Source organism: Gossypium arboreum, chromosome 2 (assembly GCF_025698485.1).
Source record: "Gossypium arboreum isolate Shixiya-1 chromosome 2, ASM2569848v2, whole genome shotgun sequence".
Lineage (NCBI taxonomy): Eukaryota > Viridiplantae > Streptophyta > Magnoliopsida > Malvales > Malvaceae > Gossypium > Gossypium arboreum.
In genome coordinates, this window is record NC_069071.1 from 60,054,112 (window position 1) to 60,069,263 (window position 15,152).

Consider the following 15,152-nt stretch of genomic DNA (forward strand, 5'->3'; position numbering starts at 1 on the left):
TACGGTGTCATTTTAATGTTGGAGTGATAATTATTATTGTATGCAAATTCAAACAAAGGCAAATACTTTTCCCAATTACCTTCAAATTCTAACACACAACACTGAAGCATATCTTCTAAAATTTGTATCACACGTTCTGACTAACAAATACAGTATTGAAATGTAACTGTGTACCCAGAGCTTTTTGCAATTTATTCCAAAATCGAGATGTAAATCGGGTATCTCTATCAGAGATAATGGAGACTGGTACTCCATGTAGTCTGTCAATCTCAGAAACATATAATTCATCCAATCTATCCGGGGAGAAATTCATACATACCAGAATAAAATGCACGGACTTCGTTAAACGATCAACTTTTACCCAAATGGCATCTTTCTTTTTTAAGGATAAGGGTAATCCCAATACAAAATCCACAGTAACTCTTTCCCATTTGCACTCCAGTATAGTAATTGGTTGTAATAATCCCGAAGGCACCTGATGTTTAGCTTTTACTTGTTGACATATCAAACATTTAGATACAAATTCAGAAATATCTCGTTTCATTCCTGGCCACCAGTATATCTTTTTCAAATCATTGTACATTTTGTTACTACCAGGATGAATAGACATTGTACCATTGTGAGCTTCATAAAAAAATCCTCTGTACAAGTTCTGAATTCTTCCGTATACATATTCTGCCTCTGAACAAATAAGCAGTCATCAGACCTAATCTGAAATTCTAAATTAGAATTTGACTCACATTGTACCTGTTTAGCTTTTAATTCATCATCACTCTTTTGAGCTTCACAAATTTGTTGCAGGAATATTGGTTTAGCTTTTAAGTCAGCTATGACTGAACCATCATCAGACAAAGATAATTGGGTATTCATTGCAAAGCAAACAAAGATTTTCTACTTAGAGCATTAGCAACCACATTGGCTTTTCCTAGATGGTAATCAATAACCAAATCATAATCTTTTAACAATTCAAGCACCTTCGCTATCTCATATTCAAATCTTTTTGCGACATTAAATACTTCAAACTTTTATGATCGATGAATATGTGACACTTTTCACCAAACCAATAATGCTGTCAGATTTTCAATGCAAAAACAATGGCTGCCAATTCCAAATCATGTATTGGGTAATTTTTTTCATGTGGTTTTAGTTGTCTCGAAGCACAAGCTATTACTTTACCTTCTTGCATCAATACACAGCCTAAGTCATTCAATGATGCATCATTGTAAATTACAAATTCATTACCTGATTCAGGGTGAACTAGTACGGGTGCTTCAGTCAACAAAGCTTTCAATCTATCAAAACTCTACTCGCATATATCAGACCACTCAAATTTTACATCTTTTTGCAACAGACGAGTCTTTGCAGCAACTATCATCGAGAATCCTTTTACAAACATCCGATAATATCCAGGTAGTCCTAGAAAACTTCTAACTTCACACATTTTTCAGTGGTTTCCAGTTAACAATAGCTAAAATTTTATCCGGGTCCACTCTGATGCCTTTATCAGATACTATATGTCCAAGGAAACCAACTTTTCAAAGCCAAAATTCACATTTACTGAATACGGGTGCTTCAGTCAACAAAGCTTTCAATCTATCAAAACTCTACTCGCATATATCAGACCACTCAAATTTTACATCTTTTTGCAACAGACGAGTCTTTGCAGCAACTATCATCGAGAATCCTTTTACAAACATCCGATAATATCCAGGTAGTCCTAGAAAACTTCTAACTTCACACATTTTTCAGTGGTTTCCAGTTAACAATAGCTAAAATTTTATCCGGGTCCACTCTGATGCCTTTATCAGATACTATATGTCCAAGGAAACCAACTTTTCAAAGCCAAAATTCACATTTACTGAATTTGGCATATAATTGTTTCTCACGCAGAGTTTGCAACACAATTCTCCGATGATCAGTATGTTCATTTTCATCTCGGAAGTATACCAGAATATCATCAATAAACACCACCAAAAATCTGTCTAAATACGATTTGAAAATTCGATTCATTAGATCCATAAATATTACAAGTGCATTTGTCAAACTGAACGGCATCACAAGAAACTCATAGTGCCTGTACCTGGTTCTAAAAGCTATCTTTGGCATGTCTGAGTCTTTCACTCGCAACTGATAGTATCCAGAACAGAGATCTATTTTAGAAAACACAATGGCACCTTTCAACTGATCAAACAAGTCATCAATTCAAGGCAATGGATACTTGTTCTTGATTGTAACCTTATTGAGCTGCCTCTAATCAATACACAACCTCAACGATCCATCTTTCTTCTTTACAAACAGAACGGGTGCACCCCAAAGTAAATGACTAGGTTGTTCAAAGCCCCTATCTATCAATTCTTGCAACTGTGCTTTCAGCTCTTTAAACTCCATTGTGGTCATTCGATAAGGTGTTATTGATATTAAAGTTGCTCTAGGAACAAGATCTATAGAAAATTTCACCACTCTAACTGGCAGTAATTTGGTTAATTCTTCTAGAAACATATCAGGAAACTCACAAACAACTGACACTGACTTAATCTTCGATACAAATACTTTAGTATCCAACACATATGCAAGATAAGCATCATACCCTTTTCAGATATATTTCTGTGCTGATATTGCTGAAAACACATTAGACAACCCATCTAGTTTATCAGATTCAGCCTAGAGCAATTCGCCATTCTGACATTTTAACACAATGTATTTTTGTTTACATTTTACCACTACATCATGTTGAGTTAGCTAGTCCATTCCCAAAATTACATCAAATTCATCAAAAGGCAGTAGCATCAAATCAGTTGAGAAATAATAACCCTTTACAATGGACAGTTTTTACAAACTTCATCCACTATAACATACTGGCCCGGGGGTTTGAAACTTTAACCACAAATTCAGTGAACTCAACAAGTAATTTTTTAACAAATACCAAATTTGTGCATATGTATGAATGTGTGGAACCAGGATAAATCAAAACAGTCATATCAATATCAAGAAGAGAAAATGTATCAGTAATGACGTTTGGTGCATAGGCATCCTCTCTTGTACGTATAGCATATGTCCTTACCGGTGTTTGTGCTTCACACTTAACTGTTAAATCTTTTGTTGCATGATGATCATTTTATGAATCACTAAACTAGACTACAATCAAGACTAAGGTAAATGCACCTATTGAATGGTAGTATAGCTATGGTGCGTCCAGAATATCGTATCCACAAGGACTAAAAGTACTAGTATTAACTATCTTTCTATTATTTAGCCTAAAATAAAAAGGATTTGTTTTAATCTAAAATTAAACTAATTAATTATGAACGTGACAGAGAGCGAATTGGGAAAAATACTTGAAGAAAACTTATAAGGAGGACAATACCTAGGAAAGAATCCACCTAGACTTCACTTCTCATTCTGATTTTGAATCAAACAATTTATTCACTTGTTTTGATATGTAGAAATCCCTAAATTATGTTAATATCTCTTTCGAGACTAAGAACAACTGACTCTAGGTTGATTAATTGAAATCTCTTTCTAATTAAAACCCCTATCGTCGCATTAACTCGATCTATGGATTCCCCTATTAGATTTGACTCTAATCCGGTAGATTTATGTCGTCCTATCTCTAGGATTGCATGAACTCCGCTTAATTATGCTAGATTTACTCTTAAACAGGGACTTTTGCTCCACTAAATAAGCACATCAAACTTGGATTAATATCCTGAAAATATTAAGGCAAGAATTAAGAACACATAATTAAGAACAAGAACAAGTATTTATCGTGTAATTCAGATAATTAAATAATAAGATCCATCGTAGGTTTCATCCTCCCTAGGTATTTAGGGAGTTTAGTTCATAATCTAATAGGAAAACATCTTAAAAATAGGAAAACAACAAAACATAAAGAAACCCAAAAACTTTGAGAGAAATTGGAGGGAAATCTTTAGTCTTGAAAGAGATCCAACTTCCGAGTTGAATCTGTTGGCATTCTTTGAGTAATTCCTGTGTTCTACTCTGCATGCCCCTTTAGGTCCTCTTCTAGTGTGTATTTATAGACTTTAAACTACTCAGAAACCCTAAAAATTGGGTTTTTTTGCTTAACAGGGAAGCAAGGTGCGAAATCGACACCGACTGACACATGGACGTGTGGCCAGCCAGTGTGTAAATGCCCAGGCCATGTGGATCCTGGCAACAGCTTTTTTTGTTCGATTTTGGCTCGTTTTTAGCTCTTTTCGCTCCCCCATGCTCATCTAAGTATAGAAACATGAATTTAAAAGATTAGGAGCATCAAATTCACTAATTCATATAATAAATCATCCAAATATGCATAAAAAATGGGATTAAAAACATGTTACTTTTATGGCATATCAAATATCCCAACACTTAAGCGTTTGCTTATCCTTAAGCAAAATCCTCAACTCACAATTAAAATTAATCTTTCTCAACTTGTAATTCTCATCAATAATGTTTTTTCGTAATTCAAAAATAATCACATATTGATAATTTAACTAAAAGAGCCCTAAAGATTCAAACAGTCCAAGTCACACATTTTTTTTAAGACATGAAAACATAGGTATCTCCCCTTATCTAGGTAATTACCTTTAATTCAAAATCGACAAGATTTTACATCCTCACTAAAGATTCACTCAAATCACTCAAAGTGTTTAAGGTTCAAAAATTAAGCACTCAAAAGTCAATTATGAAAAGTCATTACCATAGGCTTGCATGAAAATCAAATCTCTACCACTGTAAAATGATATGATACACAAATCAAAAGGTCTTTAAAGGGTTATAACGGGGCTTGGGTTAAAGGTGTGGATAAAGGCTGAAAAAGAAGGTTAGATTCAAGATCTTATTGATAAATTACCTAACTAGAAAAATAAATTAATACTGAATAATTACATCAATCGAAATTATTAAAGAATAACACGAGCTTCTTCTCAGAATACGAAATTAACTACGTAAGCTCAAAAACATAGAACTAGTAATAATCAACATAAATGTATTTTTTTCACTTCTTTTTTTTTTCACTTTTTTTTTTTTTGAGAATAATGGATAATAAGATAAAATTTAACAACTGTAACAAAAAAACATAGTTAAGCAACTAACCAAATCAAGTACATAGTTAAGCAACTAACCAAATCAAGTCTCGACAAAAAAGGGAGTCAATAAAATGGGAAACAATTCTCAATGAATCAAAAAAGAGTTATGGTTAATATTAAAGGGTAAATCAAGAAACGGTTTGTTAGGCTTAAAGGGGGTTCACTAAGGGTTAATTATGAAGGTAGGCTTATGGGATAAGTGGGTTAAAACCTGGGTGCCTTTATCATCTCAGTATATCAAATAAAAGGTGTGGCCTCGACACGTATAATCGAAGCAAGTTCTAGAATGACCAATCAGTATTGACACACTCATAACCAATAATAGAGTGAGCAAGAAAACTGTATTCTCTAAAGGCTCAAAATCTCACAAAAATTATGGTTTTTGATGTTAATCTTGCAAATCTCAAACTTCAAGGTAATACTTCAATTTAGGGAAACAACCTAAAATTTTTAATTCTGAAAATAGACTTATCATGCTTGATTCTCTAGTGTCTTAAATTTTAAACAATCAATGCATAATTACCTATGAATTTAATCTAAAACACATCAATGATAATCATAAATCAATAAGAATTCATTCTAATAGTAATGTGAGAAAATTACTTAAACATAAGACATAACTCAGGGATTTTCTAATAATTCTACAAATAACTTCCCCACACTTAAGATGTACATTGTCCTCAATGTACAAACATATATAATCACAGTATAAACAGAATATCATAAGAGAGAGAGAAAATTGAAACTGCCCTGAATATTGGATCAAATCTTTAGAATAGTGAAAAGCGAAATTGCTGTCAAATCTAAATGTAACTCATGATTCTGAGCAAACTAACAAGAAAATAAACACAAATAATAAAGAAGATTAAGGGTTATAACTCGATTGAAACAACCATAAATCTTTCAAAAGATAATAAAGAAAATAAGTTGAAGAGAAAAATAATAATAATAAAACAACTAAAACAAAATTAAAAAGAAAGAAAAAATTAAAAATAATAAAAATAATAATAAACTCAATGATATCAATAAACTTAAAATGTAATTGTAATGATAATAGTAAAAAATGAAAGAAAAAATAGAAAAAAATAGAAATAGTAAAATAAAAATAATAAAATAAAAAATTTTAAAAATTAAAAATATAAGTATAAGAATAATAAATTAATTAATTAATTAGTAAAATAAGAATAAATAATATAACAATTAAAAATAAATAAAATAAAATAAAATTGGGGTGATTAACCCAGTTTTCACATGGCCATGGACATGCCCGTGTGTCTAGGTCGTGTGGGTCATATGGCCATGTCGCCAGGCCGTGTGTGTTTTCCTTTGCTTCTCCCACGCCCATGTGAGATCTCACACACTCATGTGGCCAGGCCGTGTAACTCTTTGACTTTGAAAAAAAATTAGCTTCAGGTTTCACACGGCCTAGGACACGCCCGTGTATCCAGGCCGTATGGGTCACATGGCCATGTCGCTAGGCCGTGTGTGTTTTCCTTCACTTCTCCCACGCCCATGTGAGATCCCACACGCCTATGTCAGTCAAAAATACACTTTTTTTTAGATTTTGAAAATTAATTAATTTTAAAAAAAAATCATGAAATAATGTTAAGAAAGTTAGCAGTGTTAACACTCGGGTTGCCTCCCAAGAAGCACTTATTTAAAGTCTAAACTCGACGTACCTCGTATTCGCACGGTTACGGTGGTTCATAGAGTCAAAACTTCTCTTTCCCACTGTTAATTCTATTATCAACATAAGGTTTTAGCCGAGTAATATATACCATAAAAGTGCCAAATTTAGAATGATTTATCTCGACAGTACCGTATGGGAAAATATTCAATATTGTAAAAAGAGTTCCTCTGCTTGTATTATGCTCTGAAGTGGCAATTCGAGGGTCCGTTTTATCCAACAATACCTGATCGACAATCTTAAATTGGTTTGTCTCATCCATAAGCTCGTGATGGAGTCGCTTTGGTTCATCATGTATTATAGGTTTCTCCTTGACGTGTGTCTGCCATTTATCTAGTTCATCGAGTTGTAATCTTATTTCTTTATGATTTGTTCTGTTTTTGTTATGTAAACTGGACTGTAGCTCTATCACATTTTTCAGAGGTGTTTCTTGCAAAGAATGTTGAGCCACAAGGTTATTAACATTAATAGAACTCGTAATATCATCTACATCACTAGATATCCTAACAGAATCACGAGCTTGGAGTTTAATCGTTTCATCACCTACACGAAGTATTAACTCACCTGTACCAACATCTATGATAGTTCTAGCAGTTGCTAAAAAGGGCCGTCCTAAAATCAATGGTACGTAACTATCCTAATCCACGTCTAAAACAACAAAATCAACTGGGAAAATGAATTTATCAATTTTGACGAGTACGTCTTCAACAATACCCCTAGGAAATCTAATTGTTCTATCTGCCAATTGAATGCTCATCCTAGCTTGTTTGGGTTTCCCAAGACCTAGTTGCTTAAACATTTTGTAGGGCATGACATTAATACTAGCCCCTAAATCAGCCAAAGCATTATTAACACTTAAACTACCAATTAAACAAGGAATACTAAAACTCCCTAGATCTTTCAATTTTTTGGGTAGTTTATTCTGCAAAACGGCTAAGCACACTGCATTGAGCCCCACGTGCGATGAATCATCTAACTTCTGCTTATTTGCTAAAATTTCCTTTAAAAATATAATGAAATTTGGCATCTGCGAAAGAGCTTCAATAAACAGTAAGTTAATATGTAATTTTTTCAACAGATTAAGGAATTTACCGAATTGTTCATTGTGCAGTCTTTCCTTGTCACATTTGGATATGGCACATGAGGTTTATATTCCTTAATGACCAGTTTTTGCTCGTAGTGGCTCACCTCAACCTTACATTTACCTACCACATCTTTTTGTCTCAGTTTTGGTTCATCTTCAACTAACCCTTCTTTATCTCGAACAGTAATCGCATGAAGTTGCTCCCTTGGGTTAGTTTCAGTATTACTTGGTAAGCTACCTTGTGGTCGTTCTGAAATCATCTTGGCAAGTTGACTAATTTGATTTTTGAGCCCTTCAATCGGCGCTTGCTGATTTTTTAATGCGGTTTCAGTGTTTTGGAAGCGAGTTTCTAACACCGAGATGATTTTCACTAGCATCTCCTCAAGGTTCGGCTTCTTTTCCTGTTGGTAAGGTGGTTGTTGGAAACTTGGAGGGGGTTGCAGTTTTTGATGTCCTTGACCACCCCACGAGAAACTGGGATGGTTCCTCCAACCTGCATTATAAGTGTTACTATATGGATTATTCTGAGGTCTAGAATTATTACCTATATAGTGGATCTGTTTGTTCTCTGTGCTAGGGTTATAGGATGGATATTCTATGTTGTTAATTCCTCCTCCATTCGCATTGCAGTACATTACCAGATGTACCTGCGTAGAAACACATAAACCATTAATCTTTTTATTGAAGAGCTCTACCTGGTTTGATAACATGGTGACCGCATGGAGGTTGAAAACACTGGCTGCTTTATTAGGCTTTATCCTTATGACTTGCCACTGATAGTTATTCAGTGACATCTCCTCTATGAACTCATAAGCCTCTTCAGGTGTTTTGTTGTTCAAAGTCCCACCGGCGGATGCATCTATCAATTGCCTAGTTAAAAGGTTCAAATTGTTGTAAAAAGTTTGAACCTGTAGCCATAGAGGTAACCCATGGTGAGGGCACCTTCTCAATAAATCCTTATACCTCTCTCATGCATCATATAAAAATCCATTTGTACAAAGGAAGAGATATCATTCCTCAATTTGGCTATTTTAGCCGTTGGAAAGTACTTCAGCAAAAACTTCCTGGTCATTTGATCCCAAGTAGCGCTAGAACCTCGTGGTAGGGAGTTCAACCACTGCTTAGCCTTATTTCTCAATGAGAAGAGGAATAACCGTAGGTGAATGGCATCATCAGAAACATCATTTAGGGAGTTCAACCACTGCTTAACCTTATTTCTTAATGAGAAGAGGAATAACCGTAGGTGAATGGCATCATCAGAAACATCATTTATCTTGAAAGTGTACAGAATTCTAGGAAATTAGCCAAATGAGTATTTGGGTCTTCGTCCTGCAAACCATCAAACTGAACAAACTGTTCAATCATTTGAATAGTGTTAGGTTTCAATTTAAAATTATTTTTAGCAACAGCAGGTCTAACAATACTCGATTCAGCCCCAGTTAAATTGGGCTTGGCATAATCGTACATAGTACAAGGAGCGAGGATTAATTTACAGATTTACAACCCACGGGAGGTAATCGATTATTATGATTTTCTATCATCTCCTCAGTATTAATAATAATATCCTCTTGCTCTTCTATTGTACTTTGTTGACTTTGCCTCGCTTCTCTACGGTTTCTGCGAGCTGTACTTTCGATCTCACTGTCGAATACTAGAGGTCCTGATGAGGTTCTTCTAGTCATAAACTAAAGGAACCTGCCAGAAGCAAATAAAAGAAAAATTAGTAATAAAAAAATAAAATAAAATTAAAACAAAAATAAAATGCAATAGAATAAAAATGACTAAATTAATAAAAATCAAGCGTTTCTAATATCTTAGTCCCTTGCAATGGCGCCAAAAACTTGAGGATCATTTTATGAATCACTAAACTAGACTACGATCATGACTAAGGCAAGTGCACCTATCGAATGGTAGTATAGCTATGGTGACTCCAGAATATCGTGTCCACAAGGACTAAAAGTACTAGTATTAACTATCTTTCTATTATTTAGCCTAAAATAAAAAGAATTTGTTTTAATCTAAAATTAAACTAATTAATTATGAACGCGACAGAGAGTGAATTGGGAAAAATACTTGAAGAAAACTTATAAGGAGGACAATACCCAGGAAAGAATCCACCTAGACTTCACTTCTCATTCTGACTCTGAATCAAACGATTTATTCACTTGTCTTGATTCGTAGAAATCCCTAAATTATGTTAATATCTCTTTCGAAACTAAGAACAACTGACTCTAGGTTGATTAATTGAAAACTCTTTCTAATTAAAACCCCTATCGTCGTATTAACTCAATCTATGGATTCCCCTCTTAGGTTTGACTCTAATCCGGGAGATTTATGCCATCCTATCTCTAGGATTGCATGCAACTCCACTTAATTATGCTAGATCTACTCTTAAATAGGGATTTTTGCTCCACTGAATAAGCATAAGAAACTTGGATTAATATCCTGAAAATATTAAGGCAAGAATTAGGAACACATAATTAAGAACAAGAACAAGTATTTATCATGTAATTCAGATAATTAAATAATAAGATCCATTGTAGGTTTCATCCTCCCTAGGTATTTAGGGAGTTTAGTCATGATGTAATAGGAAAACATCTCAAAAATAGGAAAACAACAAAACATAAAGAAACCCAAAAAATTCGAGAGAAATTGGAGGGAGATCTTCAGTCTTGAAGGAGATCTTACTTTCGAGCTGAATCCGTTGGCGTTCTTCGAGTAATTCCTATGTTCTACTCTGCATGCCCTTTTAGGTCCTCTTCTAGTGTGTATTTATAGACTTTAGAATGCTCAGAAACCTTAAAAATTGGGTTTTTTTGTGTAACAGGGAAACAAGGTGCGAAATCGACACGGACTGACACATGGGCGTGTGGCCAGCCTGTGTGGAAATGCGCAGGTCGTGTGAATCCTGGAAACAACTCTTTTTGTCTGATTTTGACTCATTTTTAACTCCTTTCGCTCCCCTATGCTAACCTAAGTATAGAAACATGATTTTAAAAGATTAGGAGCATCAAATTCACTAATTCATATAATAAATCATCCAAAAACGCATCAAGAATGGGATTAAAAACATGTTACTTTTATGGCTTATCATTGTACTTCGGCTACCACTAACATTTCCGTAGTGACGGTGTAGGCTACCTCTCGAGCTGAGCTTACTCTGCTTTGAAGTCTGATCAATATCTTTTTCAATCCTTTCTGGACAATCTTTAAGATAGTGGTCAAAAGAACCACATCCATATCAGGCTCCACTTCTCATACGACACTCCCCAAAATGAAATTTGTTGCAATGTTTACATCTAGGTTTGGGGTTACCAACACTTCCAATACTCGTTACAGATGGAGACGGAGATCTCAGATTACAGCGTTGAGACCTCATTCTTTTCCAGAATACCCTGTAAATGTGGTAGAATGAGCATGGTATTTCTTTGATTTCTTTGAAGCAGATGCTTGTGACTTCTCCATAAATCTTTTACTAGAAATATGGGATTCTCTTTCTACTTATCTCTTCTCTTTGCTTAATTCCTCAGCTTTGTGTGCCCGATCAGCCAATACTACAAATTCCCTTAATTCAAGAATTTCTATCATTTAATCCTTCTTCAAAATATTTACACATATCAGCCTCAATTGGAACCCATTTTCTGGCATACTTGCTTAACCGAACAAATTCTCACTTGTATTCAGATATAGTCATATTTCCTTGTTTAAGCTCTAGAAATTTTTTCTTTTTCTGATCCAGAAATCTCTGGCTAACATACTTCTTTCTGAATTTTGTTTGGAAAAACTCCCACATAACATTTTCCCTTCACATAACATTTTCCAAAGTATTCCACCACTGATAAGCTATGTCTTTCAACAGTGATGCAGCACATTTTAGGCACTCAACTTGTTTGCATGATAATTCATCCAAAAGCCTGATTGTATTCTCTAACCAAAATTTATCCCTTTTTGGATCATCTCCGGTAGGATCCCTAAATTCTTCGGCTCCATATTTACAGATTTCATCTACTGGAGACTTACCAGTTCTAACAAGTTCAACACCTTGTGGCATGTCAAGAATCGGTTGAGGAGTAAGCAGGGGAGTGTAGCGCCCCGTACCCGAGACCGTTGTCGGAGTCGAACACGAGGTGTTAACGGACTTAATTCATTTACTTACACAGTTCATTTTAAAATTTACAGACTAGCTGGCTAACTGCATCATGGTCACTTTAAAAATCATATCTCGAGTTCCAAAACTCAAAAACCGATTCCGTAAATTTTTCATGAAACTAGACTCATATATCCATCTATAAATTGTTTTTCTAGAATTTTTGGTCAGGCCAATTAGTACAGTTTATTAGTTAAAGTCTCCCCTGTTTTAGGGTTCGACTACTCTGACCTTCATGCACTATGACTTAGATATATCCCTATACAGAGCTTCAATACTTATGCCGTTTGTTTCTAATTAAACTAGACTCAAAAAGGAATCTATACATATAAAGCATGACTTCTAATTGTCTCTGGTTAATTTATGGTAAATTTTCAAAATTAGAACAGGGGATCCAGAAAACGCTCTAGCCCTGTTTCACGAAAACTTAAACATCTCATAAAATACGGCTCATATGGTCATTTCGTTTCTTTCACATGAAAATAGACTCATCAAGATTCGATTATATAATTTATTCGCTATTTAATTCCATTCATACTATTTTTACTGATTTTTCAAATTCACATCACTGCTGCTGTCAGCATCTCTTTTAAGGTAAATTTTACCTATTTCAAATTTTCCATGAATCAATTAGTAAATTGGCATACATTATTTTCAAGTATAATCACGATTAGCCATGACGTACGTAGCACCAATAGGACCATGATTGGCCATTCTAATGGCTAATCATTACCAAACATTTCCACACCACTTAATAACCATATCATAAGACCATATATACAAAATGACCATAATGTTATACTCAAAATAAACAAGCCATTTTCGCATGGCTATACGAATATACATTACCAAAAGATACTTAATTAACATCAAGGGTCAGCCCTATACATGCCATTATCAAGTTCAACTGAAGAGTACCAAAAAGTGGCTTAGATAGTGTGGATGACTTCAACTTTGACACTCCCAAGTCCGATAGTTGACGAACAAAATCTATAAAACAGAGAATTAAAGCAGAGAATAAGCATTTCGATGCTTAGTAAGTTTTAAGTAATGAAATCATTTAAAAGAATGACATAATAATATCAAGTTTGTTTGTTTCATCCCTTGGCCGAATAGAAACATAACCGAGATATCACTTTTATCATTAATATCACAAAGGTGAAACCAATTTATCCAGCTAAATCCAATCCATAACCGAATGCGCTCATCTCAAATGTCCATGTCAATTTCATGCATATACACATACATTTCATAACTATGACATTGAACTCTCTAATTCGGAACTCATACATCATAATCGGATCATAAACATTCGGATGATTTAAATAATGTGCTAAGCATTCCCATCAAATTTCAAAGTCATAATTGAAGTATATTCATATTCTCAACAAGAGTAAATTACTTACCTGGTTATCTTACAGTAAGTAGCACATGTGATTAAAATTATTCCAACATGTATTATATGATTTCTCGTACGAACACTTATGGGTTTTCACCCTCAAATATTATGCTGGCACAAACATCCTTCGGAATCAAGCCCGATTCTTAGCACTGGCTCAAAAGCCCTTCGAGACCAAGCTCGGATTAGACCACTGGCTCGAAGGCCCTTTGGAACTAAGTCCGGTTATGACACTGGCTCTAAAGCCCTTCGAAACTAAGTTCGGTTATTAGCACTGGCTCAAAAGCCCTTCGAGACCAAGCTCGGATTTAGACCCCGATTAGCATTCACACATATATGCATATGTATGTATCATATCACATCTGGATATCATTCCTAATACTCGAATACAATTACAGCATGTTTACTAACCATACATCGTTCGATTCATTAATCTTAAACAAATAACATGATCCCGTTTCGTTAATCCACAAGATTTCCATAACCATTCGGCTACAAGTAAATACCTTATTTATTTTATCATGTAATTCAAGTAGAATCGTCAGGTCACAAGTTAATTATTATGCTCATGGACAAATAATTGCCTTATTAAATCATAAGCTAAATTTCATTACTCAAAGACTTAGCTCGGATGTTGTCGAACGATTTCAACGGCTATTCGATCACTTTTTCCTTTTTTTTATCAGATTTAGTTCCCCTTTGCTCTTGAGCTCTTCCTAATCATCATCCAAGCCGAACATGAAGCAAGAGAACTCCTTTCTTCTTCTTCCCTCAAGTTACGGCAAAATGGAGGAGCAAGGATGAAACAACTTTTTTTTACATCATGCACTATTAGCTCACTTTTACATTAGTCTAACACACTTCACAATTGTCTCACATAAGTCCCTACTAATAAATTTCACATATACTGACCAAATTAAAGTATGAAACTTCCACACATTCATATTCACATATAATAACCATCGACTATGACTGTTAATTTTTTTTTATGACTCGGTTTCGTGGTCCCGAAACCACTTTCCGACTAGGGTCAATTTAGGGCTGTCACAGGGAGGTTGTTGTATAGCAGGATTTGTTCTCTAAAATTATGTGAACCATTCATTCATCATTTGGAATAAGGCTTCTTTTTCCTCCTCACCTCAATCCTTAGATATGAGCTTTCTACTACTACTAGATGTAGCTCTTTGCACTAAAGCTTGAGCAGTGCTCTCAGCTTCCTCGGATTTAGCTCTAGCTTGGTTGGATGACATTACTATATAAAAAACATGTTTAAAATGGTCAGAAGATATCACACTATCACAAATTATATAATGACATGTATAACTAAACTCATACTTGTTACGTTAGTCCGAGAATCGGCTAAACCGTAACTCTAATACCAATAAATGTAACATCCCTAACTTGTATCCGTCGCTAGAACAGGGTTATGGACCATTACCAGAGTTTACAGTTCAATTACAATTAATTTATGTCATTTTCTATTCATTTTCGAAAATCAATCACAATCAATCATAATGTCTCTCATATGGGTCCTTGAGGTCCAAAATACATATTAGAATCGTGTCGGGACTAAACCAGGATCACAGAAAATTTTTTGCGAAATCTCAAAATTTTTCTTAGGTACAGGGGACACACGCCCATGTGGCCAAACCGTGTGGCTCACACGGCCAATGACACACCCGTGTCCCAAACCTTGTGGGCATACGATGTAAGGTACACGGCCATGTTCCAACCCGTGTCCTTAACCG

At 34.7% G+C, this 15,152-nt stretch overlaps 1 pseudogene; it reads left to right on the forward strand.

Moving 5' to 3' along the window:
• Positions 1 to 8,782: 8,782 nt before the first annotated feature.
• On the forward strand, positions 8,783 to 8,882 carry LOC128289842 (small nucleolar RNA R71; annotated as a pseudogene).
• The last annotated feature ends 6,270 nt before the right edge of the window (positions 8,883 to 15,152 follow it).